At 43.0% G+C, this 16,681-nt stretch overlaps 1 long non-coding RNA gene across 3 annotated transcripts in view; it reads left to right on the forward strand.

Annotated features, from left to right (window-relative positions):
- Window positions 1-3,384: 3,384 nt before the first annotated feature.
- LOC133053518 (uncharacterized) overlaps window positions 3,385-16,681 on the forward strand; it is a 48,797-nt gene continuing 35,500 nt past the window's right edge. The window contains exons 1-2 of one of the 3 annotated variants that reach the window (XR_009692293.1): window positions 3,385-3,604; window positions 4,243-4,381. This is a non-coding gene — a long non-coding RNA (uncharacterized LOC133053518). The remainder of the gene's footprint in view (window positions 3,605-4,242; window positions 4,382-16,681) is intronic. The other 2 variants (XR_009692292.1, XR_009692294.1) reach the window with 2 other exon arrangements.

Genomic DNA, 16,681 nt, shown 5'->3' on the forward strand with positions numbered 1-16,681 from the left:
GTGGAGGCAGCCCCCGCTGTCCGAACGTCTTCGGACGAGTCGAGGGGAGCCGGAGGTCCGTGTAGTCGCGGGGAACGTCTTCCTCACGACCACAGGGACCCGGAAAGGCCGAAGCCGGAGGCCGAAGCCGGAGGTCTACTCAGCTGCTGGGGACGTCTCCCCACCAGCTGGTGACCAGGAAGGCCGGAGCCGGAGGCCGAAGCCGGAGGCCGAAGCCGGAGGTCTACTCAGCCGCTGGGGACGTCTCCCCACCGGCTGGTGACCGGGAGGGCCCAGTAAGTGCGCACTCGTTACGGGGCCCTAGGAAGTGATCGCCAGGGAGGGCAGGCCCCAGAGCCGAAGGGACTTACCCCGTATCCTGCCGTCCGGGGGGTTGGTCAGCCGCCTGGGTCCGAGGCTACCGCGGCGGTGGAGCTCGAGGGGGCCTCAATGGCAAGTGCCGGGGGCCCTCACCTCGAGCCCCACGTTGGGCGCCAGATGTTAGGAAACGCCGCGGGAGAAAAAAAGCCGCCTCTAATGACCGGTAGTAAAGGCCTTTTTATTGAGCCCCGCTCTCGGGCAGAACTCCCGGGGGTGGGTGAGTGAGGAGACAAAGGGAGTCTGCAAGGTATGAGGGGTGGGGAGGGGTTTTATAGTCCGGGCCGGGCATCCAGGGCAGGTCTTTTCATATAAGGAAGAAAGCGCGGGCTACAGCGGTGGTCAGTGTCCAAGGGCTTTATGTTGGTGCCTGATTGGACCAGGCTGCAGGGGGCCAGCCCCTGGAAGTTTAGCCAGCCTTCGGAATTTGCCTTGCAGCACTTTCCCGGGGCATGCTCCGACCTTTCAAAAAGGAAACAGCATTCTTAAAGAAACCTACATATTGAATAAAGGAAGACAGTATAAGCTGGGCCTTAATTACTGAAGACAATAGCAGCCGACAGGTTTTGAGTGACTACTCTGTGTTGAGCACTGCTTTCAGGGTTTTTAAAAATGTATTTATCATCTCAATTTCAGAGTAGCCCAAGGAAGAAACATTATTTTTATCTCCATTTCACAGATAAGGGACTCTAGACAAACAGCCTAGCCCTTGCCCCCAAAGACACAAACTATATCCAGTAAAAGAGGAGAAGGGCTTCCCAGGTGATTCCGTGCATAAAGAATCCTCCTGCAATGCAGGAGATGTGGGTTTGATCCCTGGGTCAGAAAGATCCCCTGGAGGAAGGAATGGCAACCTACTCCAGTGTTTTCGCCTGGAGAATCCCTTGGACAGAGCGGTGCTTACATTACAAAGAAATTGAGCCACCTGACACGGCAACCAATACAAAAACATTGCTTGTTAATATCTTCTAATGATTATGGAAATGAAGGTTCAATCAGCATACAGATTATAATTTCCTATCCAAGACTCCTAGTAATTTACATTTACATCAGAGTCCCTCCCATTGTTAATTTATCAACAAAATTCTTGACCTATTTTTAGCTTCAGTATTTACATAGGTATTGCTTCAAGCAACATCCAAATTGCTCAGTGAAGCGAAGTTGTTCAGTCGTGCCCGACTCTCTGCGACCCCATGGACAGCAGTCTGCACCAAACTCCTCCATCCATGGGATTTTCTAGGCAAGAGTACTGGAGTGGGTTGCCATTTCCTTGTTTCTTAAGCTCTGTTTTATTAAGTAACAGAAAACAGAACAAGAAAATGCTTTCAGTGGGGCATTTCAACCAAGTAAGGGGTGAAAGCACAACACTGGTGAATCTAGTTATCAGGATTAAGTAAATTTAGGGAAAATCCAACCTTACAGCGAACAAATCCAAAAGTTATATCCCAGTTCATTTATTTAAAAAATAAAATAAAACCCCCATCTTCCAAATGCTTAAAAAGAATTAAACTTCAGCTTAAAAAAAGGCATTAAAATAAATTTAGAAAATATTAATCTTCTATTAATATTCATCCCAACAGGTTCTTAAAATGATATCGCAAACTTTAGTGGGAAATCACATATTCCTCTGCAGTCAGAAATCCAAATATAACAATACAAAGAGGTCAATTAGGATGCAAAATCCATAATAAATGAAAAGCAAAACTGATCAAACTAGACTTTTTGAACGCAATGTCAAACTTTTCTTCCCCCAAATTATCAGCAAACTGAAATGAAAGACAACAATTTTTGCCTTCAAAATGTATCATACTCTTGTAATGGAAAAAATGATTTGGCAGGTTAAGGTTAGGTTTCTATCATTCTATTTTCTATTTAACACCATTAGCCAAAATATTGCCCTGCGTTAAGGGACTTGTTATTTCAATGGCAACGAAATACAAACTTTAATACTAGTAAGTTCTAGGTCTCTCAGACAATAGTGAATCAAGAGCTTATGCAGTTTAAGGAAATCTTATGGATTTCCATCCCTCAATCCCGACAGCTGGAGTGTTTATATCCAATCCGAATACCGTGTTAGGCACACAGGACTCTACTTTCCCACACTGCATATATTAATAACTCCTGCACAAACTCCTTCAACTTTCTGGCTTCTGGTCAAGTACCCATCCCTAGACCACATGCTCTAGAAAAACAGAGGAACCAGTTTCAGGACATGGTTACCCACCTAGTACCCTACGCTCCACCCCGAGACTACCCTCCTCCCGCTCTAGCCCAGCCCAGCGAGGTCGGCGCAGCCAAGCGGAGCCGAACACTGCCTACTACAGTCCCGCTCCGGCTCTCGGAACTTCCCCCGCCCACTCCGTCCACGTGGCAGGACCCCGCCCCCTCACCGGCGCTGCACCAATCAGCAGCCCCCTTAACCAGGCCCACGCTCCGCCTTCAAAAAGTCAGCTTACTCCTCCCACCTCAGTCCCGCCCCTTTCCTACCTCTCCGCCCCGCTGGCCCCTCCCACCTCCCCAAATCCCCGTTCCCTTCCTCCTCTCCCGTTGCCCGCTCCCTCCCTCAGGCTTCGCCCCGCCCCACCTGGGAAAGCGCGCTCGCTCTCTTCTCGCGAGATTTGAACGTCCTCCTCCTCCTCCTCCTCCTCCTCCTCCTCTTCTTCCTCCTCCTCCTCCTCCTCCTGCTCCTCCTGCCGCGGCCGCCCGCCTCTCCCTCCGGTCCTCCCACCGCCCCTCCGCCCACTCTCTCAGCTCTCAGGCTCCCCTCCCCCCTCTTCCCCCGCCTCCAGCCTTTGGGCCGGATCTCGTCTCGCTGAGGCGGAGGAGGAAGAGAAGGAGGAGGAGGAGGAGGACGTTCGACCTGCGCAGTGAGATGTTTGTACGTCGCCGCCGCCGCCGCCATCGCTGAGGAGCGCGATAAAGGGAGCCGAGCCGGGCGTGAGGGTGGACCCCGCGGAGCCGCCGCGCCAGCGCAGTCCCCCAGCCGAGCCCGAGCCGCCGGAGACCGAGCCGCCGCTGCCCCCGCCGCGGCCGCCCAGGAGCCGGCCAGCTCCCCAGCCCAGGCCGGGGGCCGCGCCGCCGCCTCCCCCAGCGTCGCCCCTCGCCTGCCTGCCCGCCTTAAATGTGACACCGGCGCCTCGGAGTGCGACCCGAAGCCGCCACCGGGGAGGGGACGAGCACCATGTTGAATCTAAGCAACGGCACGGGGAGCCGGAAGGACACCAAGATGCGGATCCGGGCCTTTCCGGTGAGTCTCTTCTCGGCGCCTGGGACCCCGGGTCGGGGGACCCGGCCGACAGACGAACGCGAGGCCCGGGCCGACCCCCTCCCCCCCCGCCTCCCAAACAGACCCCAGGCCCGGCCTCCCATCCCCCACGCCGCGGGGCGCGGGGCGCGAGCTTTCCCTGCAACCGGGCGGCGCGGGACCCTGGCGCGGCCGCCCTCCCGGGCCGTTCCCCGCGCCCCCGGCGTCCGAGGCCGGCGCCGCGCCCCCCACCCAGAGCTGCGCCTTCGGTCGCCCCGCGGGCGTCGGCTGCGGCCGGGGCCCCTCAGCCGGTCCCGGCACCTCGCCGCGCTCCTGGGGTGTAGGCCCAACCCCTTGCACCCCGCTCCTCGCTCCCCGGGGCTCCCAGCCCTGCGAGGACGGGGACCGTCTACGTTCTCCCGGTGTGGGGTGTGTGTGTAACTTTTCACGTGAGGTTTCGCAGCAGTTGAAAAAAAATCACCATGCCTAAAGGATGGTCTGCCAAAAGATGCCGGGGACGGACCTCTCCCGCTCTCCCCCTCCCCGGGAAGAGCTCTGCCGTCCACCTACCCTCGACGCGGTGACAGACGTTCCGCGCAGTGCTCTGTAGTAATACACTAACAACGCCGGTGTGTTTACAGAATCTTTCATCCGCAACCTTCCAGTGTGCTTTACAACCTCCTGTGCAGGAATGGCCTAGCCACTCAAGAGAAAACGAATGGGACGGTTGGTTCTTCATTTCCTAGCCATGGAAGCCCAAAAGAAGAAGTAATCACCACCGTGAGTTGCTTTACTCCAGGTTTTAGTGACGGCGAAAGTATTTTTGTTTAGAAACTTTTTTGGCCTTAAATTAAGTCACACCCCTTTGGTGTTAAGTATTATAGGGTGTAACTTTGGATGTCAAATCTGAATCAGATAGCCCATGGCAAGCAATTAGAGTGTAGTCTTGGGACAGAAACTGGGCATACTTGCTCATGTCGCTTCTGTAACAGGTAGACGTCTAGGTGGACAGACTAGCAGTTGAATAGAAGATTTTAAACCGGGACAACTAGAGAAGAAGCTGTGGTTTCCTGTCTTAGAATCACAAGCACGTTATATTGTGTGGTGGGGGGCGGTGAAGAGAGGGTTTGTATTCACTTCTTAAAGCATGCTTTTTCTAAAGTGTAGTTTTCACTTCAGAGGAAAGATTAATATAATTGTCTTAGTTGAGTAAGAAACCGACCTAGAGAACTTGAGGACCTCCTTGGATTCTGAAAATTTAGAAGGAAAAAATAGACCTGATGCAGAATTCCCAGCTGGTAATAAGAAAAATGTTAATGCCTATGTGAAGACTCTTCAGACTTTATGTAAATAAAGGTAGGATATAATCGGGAGAATTAGATGTTTTAATGCACATTAAAGGGATTTTGAATGTCTGAAGTTTTTTCCCTAAGTAATCGTGAGAAAGTACAAAGAAAGTAACAAGTGTTGACAGAAGAGCTCTAATCAAGCTCACTTGCACGTTTTCCTTTATAATGATAAACAGTGAACTGGGTTTATGAATTTGTGAGTAGTGATAGTTTTCTAACTGAATCAGTTCCTACTAAATGAGCAGAATCTAGAATTATTCAGAATTTCAAATAGTTTTATAAATTTTAAAGAAAAGTTTGCTGTTCTTGAAATCTTGTCTTTTTCTAATACAAGATTATTGTTAAAAGGTGGAATAGCTCACATTTGACATCAGCTGACTGTTGGGGATTTTCTGATTAATCAGCTCTACCTTTATCTATGTGTAATCAACTCTCTGATCTCTTGTTTTGCCTGTCCCTGCCTGTTCTTCCACTCCGTCATTTATTTAGGAAATACTGAGGACTGTGTGCCAGGTACTGTGTTATGCCCGATGTCCGAATCCCCGAGTGGGAAGAGAGAAGGCTTTCAAGACAATGCAGTTCGCAAAAAGGGAAGTTTATTGCTGACTGGAGTCAGGGCTCCTGCCGCATAGTGGCGCGGAGTCAGAGAGCCCTGAGCCCACCCTGTTATCCAAATTTATAGGGTGTGCATAAGCAGTTGGTAGCTGGCTTAAACGGATTGGTTACATGTTTGCAAAGCAGTCTTATTGGCCCAAACCTTGGTGTGCCTTTTTTCCAAACTTGGGCGTTGGCGGGCTTTTCAGCTTTCCCCTGATAGGTTCCCGCTTTCTTACTAGGCGCATGTTGATTGGCTGGCTCCAGGTGGCCTGATAATCTTGTTACCCCGGAAAACCAGGCCTACTCCTAATCTAGGCTGCCTGTCATGGTGTTAGCCCTGGCAGCCTTACACTGTTCTGGGGTCTTGGGATGTATCAGTACAGCTTCAGAGACCAATATCCCTCCTTTCTGAATCTTGTATTGTTGGGAAGAAGCTGTGGGAGAGAATTTTGTTCTTGTTTTAGCTGAAGAGTATCAGAGTATGTGACAGGTTACCACACAGCACTGACACTGACTTTTTTTTTCAGGAGTATTATGGTCATGAGCTAATTGAGGCCTTTTCTTATCTGTAACTTGTTGCCCTCTTAAGTTTCTCTAAAATCCTTAAATGAAGTTTGCAAGTGGCTAGTGTTTGATATTCAGTACTTAGTGTCTGCTAATATTCAAAAGTGTTTAAGAGTTATAAATTTTCTCATGGGTATTAACATCACTCATAAGTAGTTCTTACTGAAAAGAACCATTGCATTTTTTAATATATACATTTAAAAATCACACTTCTTTGAACTTGCATAAGGATGGCTACATAAAACCTCAGTGGTGTGATATTTCACTGATTTATTTGGTAAATAAACACTTAGAGAATTTCAGAATTTTTTTTTTCCTTCCAGGTTAGTAGTCATTTACACACCTGTAGTCTGCATGGATTGCAAGTCAGAAGTAATAAATGCATCTTATTCCATAAAGAAAATACTTCTTGGGTATTCATGTGTGCACACCTAAAACTACTGTATTTTACCATTTGAGATAAACAACTACTCTAAGGGAAATTGTAGTGTAAGCAGAGGCTTCAAATACTCCTTTCAGAGTGTGTTTTATAAAGCTGATGTGTGAAAAAGTATAAAAATATGTTTGAAGATTGTTATCTTTACAAATTAGTAAGTGATGGTACGGGATATTTTGTAAATGTGTAAACCTACAACAGTTGCAGTCTCATCAGTAAAATCAGGTTCTGAGAAGTTGGTTCTTTTTAAGACGGAAAACAATGAAGGACTTTCTGTATGTAACAGATTGACGATGGAGGAAATATTTTATTTCAGTTTGTAAAGTTTGCTGCAGTGGATAAAATATATAGCATCTCATATCTTTTGGGGTGTTTTGGTACCCAAAGTGACAGCAAGGGACACAAAACTTTTTAAAGAAAGGAAGCTGTAGTTGTGAAACTCCTGGAAACTCTGTGGCTTTGGACCCAAGAACGCTGTCCCAAGAAGTTCCTGCCCTTATTTCCTTGCTGTTGCCATGTGTCTCACTCCTGCGCTTTTGTTTCACTCTGTAGGATTAGTTGCTGTCAGGTGAACTTTTTGTTCTTATCTTTGTAATAGTCATTCCTCACTGTCCGTACTGTAGTTGGGTAGTTTGTCCACATGGGCTTGAAAAGCTTGGTTGTATTGGAGGGGACCTGGTTGAATGGGAATACTGGTCTCTCCTCTGATTTGCCTTTTTTGACTTAGACCTCAGAGTTTCGGAGACAAATGGTGAAAGTGATTGTCATTAGAATGTGATCTGAAAATGGTTTCACTTATTGGTTGATAGAAGCATCCTCAGTCATGATAAGGAATCTCTGGCTGTGATGTGCATGCAATAATTCCACCTGTGTGGTATGGACAATTAATGGTAGAGAAGTTATTGTTAGATGGAACCCACAGAATGACTGATAGTCATTTGTTATGTTCTTAAATACTTAAGAGCACAAGAATTTAAGGACAAGAGGGAAAGTTAATGTTTTTGTTTCTCTTAGCTGTAGTGACATTTGTTAGATTTAAGGGAACAGCTTTGATGTTCAAAATAGGTTTCTCTTATTTAGAATAAGTAGCTGTTGCCTAAACTACCTGGACTGTACATACAAAAAGATTGAATGAGTTGTGCAAATCACACAGGGTGTGGAATTAACCTTTAAGTTTGGTTTGGTTTTTATTCTTTAATATTTTCTTACAGGGATGTTATGGAGATCTAGCATTCATTTAAGTATTGCTTTCACTTAGACTGACTTTTTTTCTATTTAATGGTTTTAGGCGGCTAAAACAGCTGGTTTTAGCCAGCTGTGTTATAGTTAGTACCTCACAGGCTTTAGAAACTTAAAAAGATACAGTAGTTATAAAGTGTCTTAGAAAGCAGTTCTGAGGGGCCAAGAAAATTATTGCTACCAAATTATTAGTGCTAAAGTTATCAAATTTGAAACAGTTTTAATAGTATAGATTATAATGTGAGAATTTGACTTGTTAAATAATGCAGTAGTCACAGGGCAAGTTCGTTGAAACAAAATAGAGAAAGTTTCATTCATTAAATGTAGCTAGGTAATAGCAGTGTTTTCTCTGTTGCAACAAGATTATATAATTAAGGCTAGAGAAAATAGTGTGTCTTCCCTTTGTGATATAAATTGGGAGACCTCAGAGATAATTTTTGCTGTTATTTGAAAAAAATTATCTGTTAATCTTAACAGCAAAGAAAATTTTGCTGTTAATCTTGGTGTTAGCAGTTTTGCTAGAGTTGTATAAAAAATTATTGGACAATTTGTAGCTTTAAATAATGGAACTTTCATAATAGTTCTTGTTTATCATTATAAAGTCAACAAAAAAGGTGCCACTAGTAAGAAATCGCTGAGCTAAAACATGAATTACAGTTAATGTGTCTACAAGTATATTGTGAAAATTATTCATTTGTAGTCTAGCAAAGCTATGAATTCATTTTAGTAGCTTTTCTAGTTATAAAAGTGATGCATATTCATGATAGAAAACTTAATAAGTGTCTGAACATCTAAGTAAGCTAATAAATAATCACCTGTAACCCTGCCACTTGGAAGTAAGCTGTATTAACATTTTGATGTGTTTCCTTATGATCTTACATATATGTGTAAGCACACAGTAAATTTGAGGTACCATCTTTTTATTTACTGCTTTTTAAAAAATACAATATCTTACTATACATTTATTTCCGTGTTGAATATATCAAAAACATGATTTTGAATCACTACCTAATACTCTGCAGTATTTTGACTTATCCATTTCCTTGCTGACGGGTTTGATTGATGCCAGTGAATACGTGCTTTCTGTATTACAAAGAATGCAACTGTGGTTATTTAGGAGCTTCCCTGGTGGCTCAGACAGTGAAGAATCTGCCTGCAATGCAGGAGACCTGGGTTGAATCCCTGGATAGGGAAGATCCCTGGAGAAGGGAATGGTTTTCTACTGCAGTATTCCTAGTCTGGAGAATTCCATGCACAAAGGAGCCTGGCAGGTTATACAGTCCATGGGGTTGCAAAGAGTTGGACATGACTGAGGGACTAAATAGTTTCACTTTTTCACTTATGATTATGGAACTACTGGACTCAACATAACTAATACATTGACCAACCACTTTGACCTCTAGAAAGGTAGGAATAATAATAGTTGCACTTGCTGAATGCTTATAATGTGCCACACGCTGCTCTCTGTGCTTTGCATGTGTAAACTAATTTAATTTGCATAACTCTAGGATTCTGTTATCTTTTTTACAAAAGAAGTCTTGAGACATTAAGATTTGCTTAAGGTCACTTTGCTTGGAAGTAGCAGAACCTAAGGTTCTTTTTAACCTAGGCATTCTGGCTCTAAAGTGAATGCTTTAGGAATTAATTACATCTCAAGGTTATATCAGTTTAACTTCTACTGTATCACAGTGTCTTAGATATCTTTAATTTCATAGGTGAAAAAATAGTACTTGAATGTTTTAATGTGTATTTCTTCGCCTACTTATAAGAGTAAAACTATGGATAGTCTGTAGGGAGTTTTCATTTAGTTTTACATTAGAGTATTCAGCACAGGTTTTAGAAACCTGACTAAAAAGTAAAGAGACTAGAGAGCATAATAGTTAAGACTGTGGGCTCATACACTATCAGAGTTTGAATGTCAGCTCTACCTCTTTCTAGTTGTGTTATTTTTTAACAAGGTACTTCACTTCTAACCTCAGTTTTCTCCTCTGTAAAATGAGATTGTAGGACCTGTCTTACATGACTGTTGTGAGATAGAGAGTCAAGCATTAGAACAGGACCTAACAAACAGTGAGCAATTGTTGTACCAATATTTAGTCATGATTCTGCCACAGTTTTGGAGAAGGGAATGGCACCCCACTTCGGTATTCTTACCTGGAAAATTCCATGCAAAATTCCACAGAGGAGCCTGGTGGGCTTACAGTTCATGGGATCGCCAGGGTTGGACACAACTAAGTGACTGAGCACACATGCCACAATTTATATGTTAAAATTGAAGGTTATTTTTGCACGTAATTTTATTTACTATACAGTTATTTTTTAAGAAGCTTACAGATTCAATTTGTGGACCACGTTAAGAAATCAGTCTCAAAGTATATATGGGTTTGGTACTGCTGGGGTGTTTGAAAAGAATGCCACTGGCTCTTGCCGGGTAGGGGTAGATTCAAAAGAGAAAATACAGTAGTGATAGTTACTTAGTCATTGGAGTAAGTGTATAACCTTTCTGGGTTAACTTTATTGAAGGAGTAAGTACTCACTTCGTGTGTACATTCTAATATGTACATTAAAGTAAGTGTTAGTCGCTCAGTCATGTCTCAACTCTTTGCGGCCCCTTTGACTGTAGCCCGCCAGGCTCCTCTGTCCGTGGGATTCTCCAGGCAAGCGGGCTGCCATATCCTACTCCAGACATGTACATTAAGTGTTTATCTAAAAGTACATTTTGTTTTTATTTCCTTCCTTCCTTTTCTTCCACCCTCTTTTTTTTTTTGTTTTTTTTTTTTGTTTTAGGTTGTGGGCCCTGCCCAAAGTTTATACCAGGTCCCCTTTTCAATCCTGAAGTATTAGACACAGTGTGGATGAGTAGTGAATGATTGATTAAATGAGCAACTAGTCCTTGAAGCCAAACCACAGTAATTGATGACTTAGCTAAGTCGATTCTGGGAGTATTCCAAAATATTTGAACTCTTGCAGCTGTAAGTGAAGCCTTAATTTGTAGGTCATTAATGATCGTGTGGCAGTTTTCCTTAAAGGTTAGTTAGGCTAGTCTCCTAAAAACAATGACTTGAAAGTAAAGATGTAGGTGTATATTGGCAGTTACTTTGGATTGCGTGTCAGAAGACCTACTTGCTAGTCTAGTCTTTTCTGTTTACTAGCTTTCTCTACATTTTACTCGCTCCACTGTGACGCCTTTCTCCCAGCCAGTTAACCATACCTGGCAAAGCCCTTCTTTCACGGCAGATTGACTACCATCTGTCACCTCTACCCGTTCTGGGAATTTGTCACCCTCTTTTCATCTGAAATTTACCTTTGACCTGAGGATACAGGCTTATCTTCTTGAACTGAGGTGTCCTATTCCCTTGTAGCTCTGTTGGGAAGGAATCTGCCTGCAATGCAGGAGACCCGGATTCAATTCCTGAGTCGGGAAGATCCCATGGAGAAGGAAATGGCAAACCACTCCAGTATTCTTGCCTGGAAAATCTCATGGACAGAGGAACCTGGCAGTCCATGGTGTCACAAGAGTCAGACATGACTTAGCGACTACACCACCACCATTTCCTTATAGTCCATGAATCTTTGGGCCCAGATGCTAATGATTGCCGCATCTATCACTCTTGTGGCTTAGGCCCTTCTGTACTGTTCTTTGAGTGATTCCTTTGACTGTCTCCTAACTTCTTACACATGTTCCCTCAGTCATTGAAGACTTGCATGCATTCTTCACAGATATTCTCTCTAGTTTAAATTGTAACTTTATCCAGTGCGTGTGGGCAGACATTCATTTATTCATTTTAATGTATGTTTATTATGTGTTCCTACTGGCACTAAATAGTAATGGGGGTAGATCTGGCCTCTTCTCTATTACTGTGGTCTTCACTCTGTCTTGAAACTTGTTTTCCAGCTACTTTAGAAATGTTAAAACTTCATACCACATTCTATTCTAGTCCCTTCATTTATTAGATGTAAGACTTAAGCGAACCACTTAACCTCTGCCTGTTTTCTCTTTTGTAAAAGAGAAGAAAACAACAGTACCTACCTGATAAGGTGGTTGTAAGGATAGAGTCAATAACATATAAAGTTCTTACAAGTGTCACATAATAAACACTATAAATAAATGCAACCTGTTATTATTGAATTATTCTATCCTACGTGTTGCTTGTTTTCTTCTCACATTAAATGTGCTCTGGGATCTCAAGAAGACCCAGACTTCATTCTCCCAGGCTCTGGGGCCTGATACCAGTTGCCACTTTTCCTGTTGTCTCCTAGGGCAAGGCCGGAAATACAAGCAAAAAGCATCTTGAACCATTCCATTCATCTGTCTTCACTGCTCATGTTTTTTAAGACTATGGGGCACTCCTGGAGAAAATTCCGAGATTGTGGTCTAACCTTGCTGGACTTTCAGTGCCTCTGGGCAATTTTTTGTGTCCCTGTAAGCTCCGGCTCACTTTTTGCTGCTTGAACTATTTCTGTCGTCGTCCTCAAGCTCTTTATTGAGAATTCTCTTATCTCTCTTCTTCAGGAAACTTAACTACCAACGTTATCTTGTGTAAGTACATTTAGCTTTGATCTTTTTCAGTTTCATTCGTTAACCTGTATCTTTACTTATTGTCAACTCCTTCCCTTGGGACTCAGAGAAGTAAGATGTTCCTTTTTCTGTCTTCTCTACCATGGTAACTACCATCCCATCTCCTTTGATAGCCCCATCTTCAGAGAATAGTCAGTATCTCCTTTATTAGAATATGATTTTCTTTAGAGAAGGCAGCAGGTCTCTTGGTATTGATCTTTGTCAGTGCTTTACAGTAGCATCCAACAATGTTGAGTGAATGAGCTGACAGACTCTTTATAGTTTGTTTTCTCATCCTGTAGATGGGCACTATAGCAATCTTTCTCACAAATTAACTGTGAGGAATAAAAGAAATATTAGAAAGTGCTTGCTAATAAACAGTAAGATCACTGAGGCTGCTAAAATCATTTTCTAATCATAAAGTTAGTATTTCCAAGCATAAATATAGTGTGTTCATGTAGAACAGGTATTGTCAAACTCTTATAGGGTCTCTGTGCTTAGTCGCTCAGTCATGTCCAACTCTTTGCGACCCCATGGACAGTAGCCCGCCAGGCTCCTCTGTCCATGGGGATTCTCCAGGCAAGAAGACCGGAGTGGATCGCCATTCCCTTCTCCAGGGGATCTTCCCTGCTGAGGGATCAAACCCAGGTCTCCTGCATTGCAGGCTGATTCTTTACCATCCGAGCCACCTGGGAAGCCTAAGAGTGGTGGAGTAGGTATCTTCAGAAATCTCCCTCTCTAGCCATTTAGAGCCATTTTTATATTGTTCTTTGTATAGAAGATTTCATTTTAAAAAGTTCTGTTGCTTTAAAATCAGTGAACAATCCAGCATTTTTAAAGTTGAGAGTCCTACTTTCCCAAGTTGATGCCATTAATGAGAAATTGAGAACAGATTCTGAAGTTGCTTTAACCACTAATCCAGAGCCTTTTGCTACAAGAAAACATTCATTCTTTCTGTTTTTAAAGTTGAAATGTAATTAATTTTCTTAATTTTAAAAAAAAATTCTTAATTTGACTTCCATTTATTTAAGTGAACTTTGGGTAGGGTGTGGACCTGAGTTTGCTCTTTAGATGAGAAAGGTTCTAGCTAAGCAAATGAATAAAGACTTCAAAGAGATACCTTTTACCTAGTTTAAGAAAATACAAGATTCCTTAGAGATGCTTTTCTGTAAAAGCAAGCCATCATTTCTAAGAGGAATACTTTAACATACTGATTGCAAGTCATTCTTATCTAAAGCAGCTCTTAACTGAGCAATACTTAGCCAGTCTTCTCTTCTCCCCATCCTCTTGAAAGTAATAATGAAAAACTCTTCCCCCTTTCCTTTTCAATTTAATAGTATGAGAAGTTGATTTATGAGATTAATAACTGCATCATGTTGAATGTCTGCTTTGTGCTCGGCTCTGATTTAGGCTCTGTGAACTATAATTATCTCAAATTTTCACAACAGTCTTTAGATGTTACTTCTGAGGGACTGATGTTGAAGCTGAAACTCCAGTACTTTGGCCACCTGATGTGAAGAGCTGACTCATTTGAAAAGACCCTGATACTGGGAAGGATTGAGGGCAGGAGGAGGAGGGGACGACAGAGGATGAGATGGTTGGATGGCATCACCAACTCAATGGATGTGAGTTTGGGTGAACTCCGGGAGTTGGTGATGTACAGGGAGGCCTGATGTGCTGCGGTCCATGGGGTTGCAAAGAGTCTGACATGACTGAGCAACTGAACTGAACTGTTTTAAATCTGTCCTGTGGCTCAGAGTGAAGTGAAAGTCACTCTGCTGTGTCTGACTCTTTGCGACCCCATGGACTGTAGCCCACCAGGCTTCTCTGTCCATGGGATTCTTCAGGCAAGAATACTGGACTGGGTTGCCATTTCTAGTAAAGTAATGTGTATTACATGTACACCTACGGAAGGGCAGAGCTGGGATTCAGATCCCAGGTGTATCTGACTCAGAAATTCATGTTCTTTCCATTACATCACACTGCCTTAATTATATTCAGTCAAAAACTTGCTAGATTCTGAAGAAGGAAATGGCAACCCACTCCAGTATGCTTGCCTGGTAAATCCCATGGACAGAGGAACCTGGCAGGCTACATTCCATGGGGTCGCATGGAGTCAGAACACAACTTAGCGACTAAACTGCCTTGCAAAATATAATAAAAGTACTGGTTTGAAAAAAGAATTTACTAGTTTCTGAAATATTTACTTTCCTAATAGGAATATATTGGGAAGTTAATTCTAAGCTTGCCCGTTAAATGATTACCCGGGGGTGGATCCACGGCCCCTGAAACTTATACACTTCAGTGCTCTCTTTATAAAAAGAACTTAAAATTGGTTTTCAAGTCTTGGAAGGAGCTTCTGCAAGTTTAAACCTCACTAGATTCAAAGTGTGTGTACCTCTCGCGTGCAAGTTATAAGAACTTTAACTCAATGGAATCCTATGTTGTTCAGTAAAATTTGACTATATATGTTGCTTAAGGGGGTCCTAGTGTGTATTGACTTTAATAAAGTGGTCAAAATCATAGCCTATAAGAAAGATACATTAGTTAATGTATTTCTAAGTTAACACTATGCTTTTTAAGTTGAAGATTCATAGAAGATTCATAGTACACATTTTTAAACTTTTTTCATTTATTAGAAATTTATCTTGTTAAATATTTTAAAAAAGTGATTCCTTGAAGTTAGTGTGTTTAAATACTTTTATATATAATTTTTTGTGTCTCAGAATATACTAAGAGGTGTAGGTTAAACAGTGTATGAATCTTGGAGTACAAGGATCAGATACTTTAAAATAGTTTGCTTTTCTTCATGGTATATGCAAATGAGATTTGAAAGAAGTGTATTATTTTGATGAGCGTTGTTCAGTCACTAAGTCATGTCCAGCTCTTTGTAGAGGACATGGTTTCCCTGTCCTTCGCCATTTCTCAGAGTTTGCTCAGACTCATATCCATTGTGTGGGTGATGCTGTTCAACCATCTCATCCTTTGTTGCTTCCCTCAGTCTTTTCCAATGAGCTGCCTCTTGGCATCCAGTGGCCACAGTGTTGGAGCTTTAGCCTCAGTCTTTCCAGTGACTATTCAGAACTGATTTCCTTTAGGTTTGACAGCTTCAGGAGACTCTCAAGGGTTGTCTTCAGCACCACCATTTGAAAACATCAATTCTTGAACCCTCAGTCTTCTTTATGGTCCAACTCTCACATCCATGCATGACTTCTGGAGAAACCATAGCTTTGACTCGATGAACCTCTGTCAGCAAAGAGATGTCTGCTTTTTTTTTAGTATGTGTCGTTTGTCATAGCTTTTCTTCCCAGGAGCAAGCGTCTTTTAATTTTATGGCTACAATCACTGTCTGTGGTGGTTTTGGAGCCCAAGAAAATGAAATCCGTCATTGTTTCCACTTTTTCCCCGTCTGTTTGCCTTGAAGTGATGGGACTGGATGCCATGATCTTAGTTTTTTGAATGTTAAGTGTTAAGCCAGCCTTTTCACTCTTTGACCCTCATCAAGAGACTCTTTAGTTCCTCTTCGGTTTCTGCCATTAGAATGGTATTATCTGCATATCTGAGGTTGAGATTTCTCCTGGCAATCTTGATTCCAGTTTGGGATTCATCCAGTCCAGCATTTCACATGGTGTACTCTGCAGATAAATAAGCAACGTGACGGTATACAGCCTTGATGTACTCCTTTTCCAATTTTGAACTAGTCCATTGTTCCATGTTGGGTTCTAATTGTGGCTTCTTGACCAGGTTTCTCAGGAGGCAGGTTAGGTGGTCTGATAGTCCCATCTCTTGAAGAATTTTTCAGTTTGTTGTGATCTTGGTTCATGCTGTTGAAGCCTAGCTTGAAGGATTTTGAGCATTACCTTGCTATCATGTGAAATGAGAGTCTGAACATTTTTTGGAATTGGCCTTTCTTTGGGATTGGAATGAAAACTGACCTTTTCCAGTCCTGTGGCCACTGCTGAGTTTTCCATATTTGCTGGCATATTGAGTGCAGCAGCGCTTTAACAGCAGCATCTTTTAGGATTTGAAATAGCCCAACTGGAATTCCATCACCCCCACTAGCTTTGTTTGTAGTAATGCTTCCTAAGACCCTTTTGAGCTTCACGTTCCAAGATGTCTGGCTCTCGTGCATGACGGCACCATTGTGGTTATCCGAGTCCTTAAGACCTTTTTTGTACAGGTCCTCTGAATATTCTTGCCACCTCTTGGAAGCAGATCTCTTCTGCCTCTGTTAGATCCTTGCCGTTTCTGTCGTTTATTGTGCCTGTGTTTGTATGAAATATTCCCTTGATATCTCCAGTTTTCTTGAAAAAATCTCTAGTAATGTATTTGCTCCT

This window comes from Dama dama, chromosome Y, assembly GCF_033118175.1.
Source record: "Dama dama isolate Ldn47 chromosome Y, ASM3311817v1, whole genome shotgun sequence".
Classification (NCBI taxonomy): Eukaryota; Metazoa; Chordata; class Mammalia; order Artiodactyla; family Cervidae; genus Dama; species Dama dama.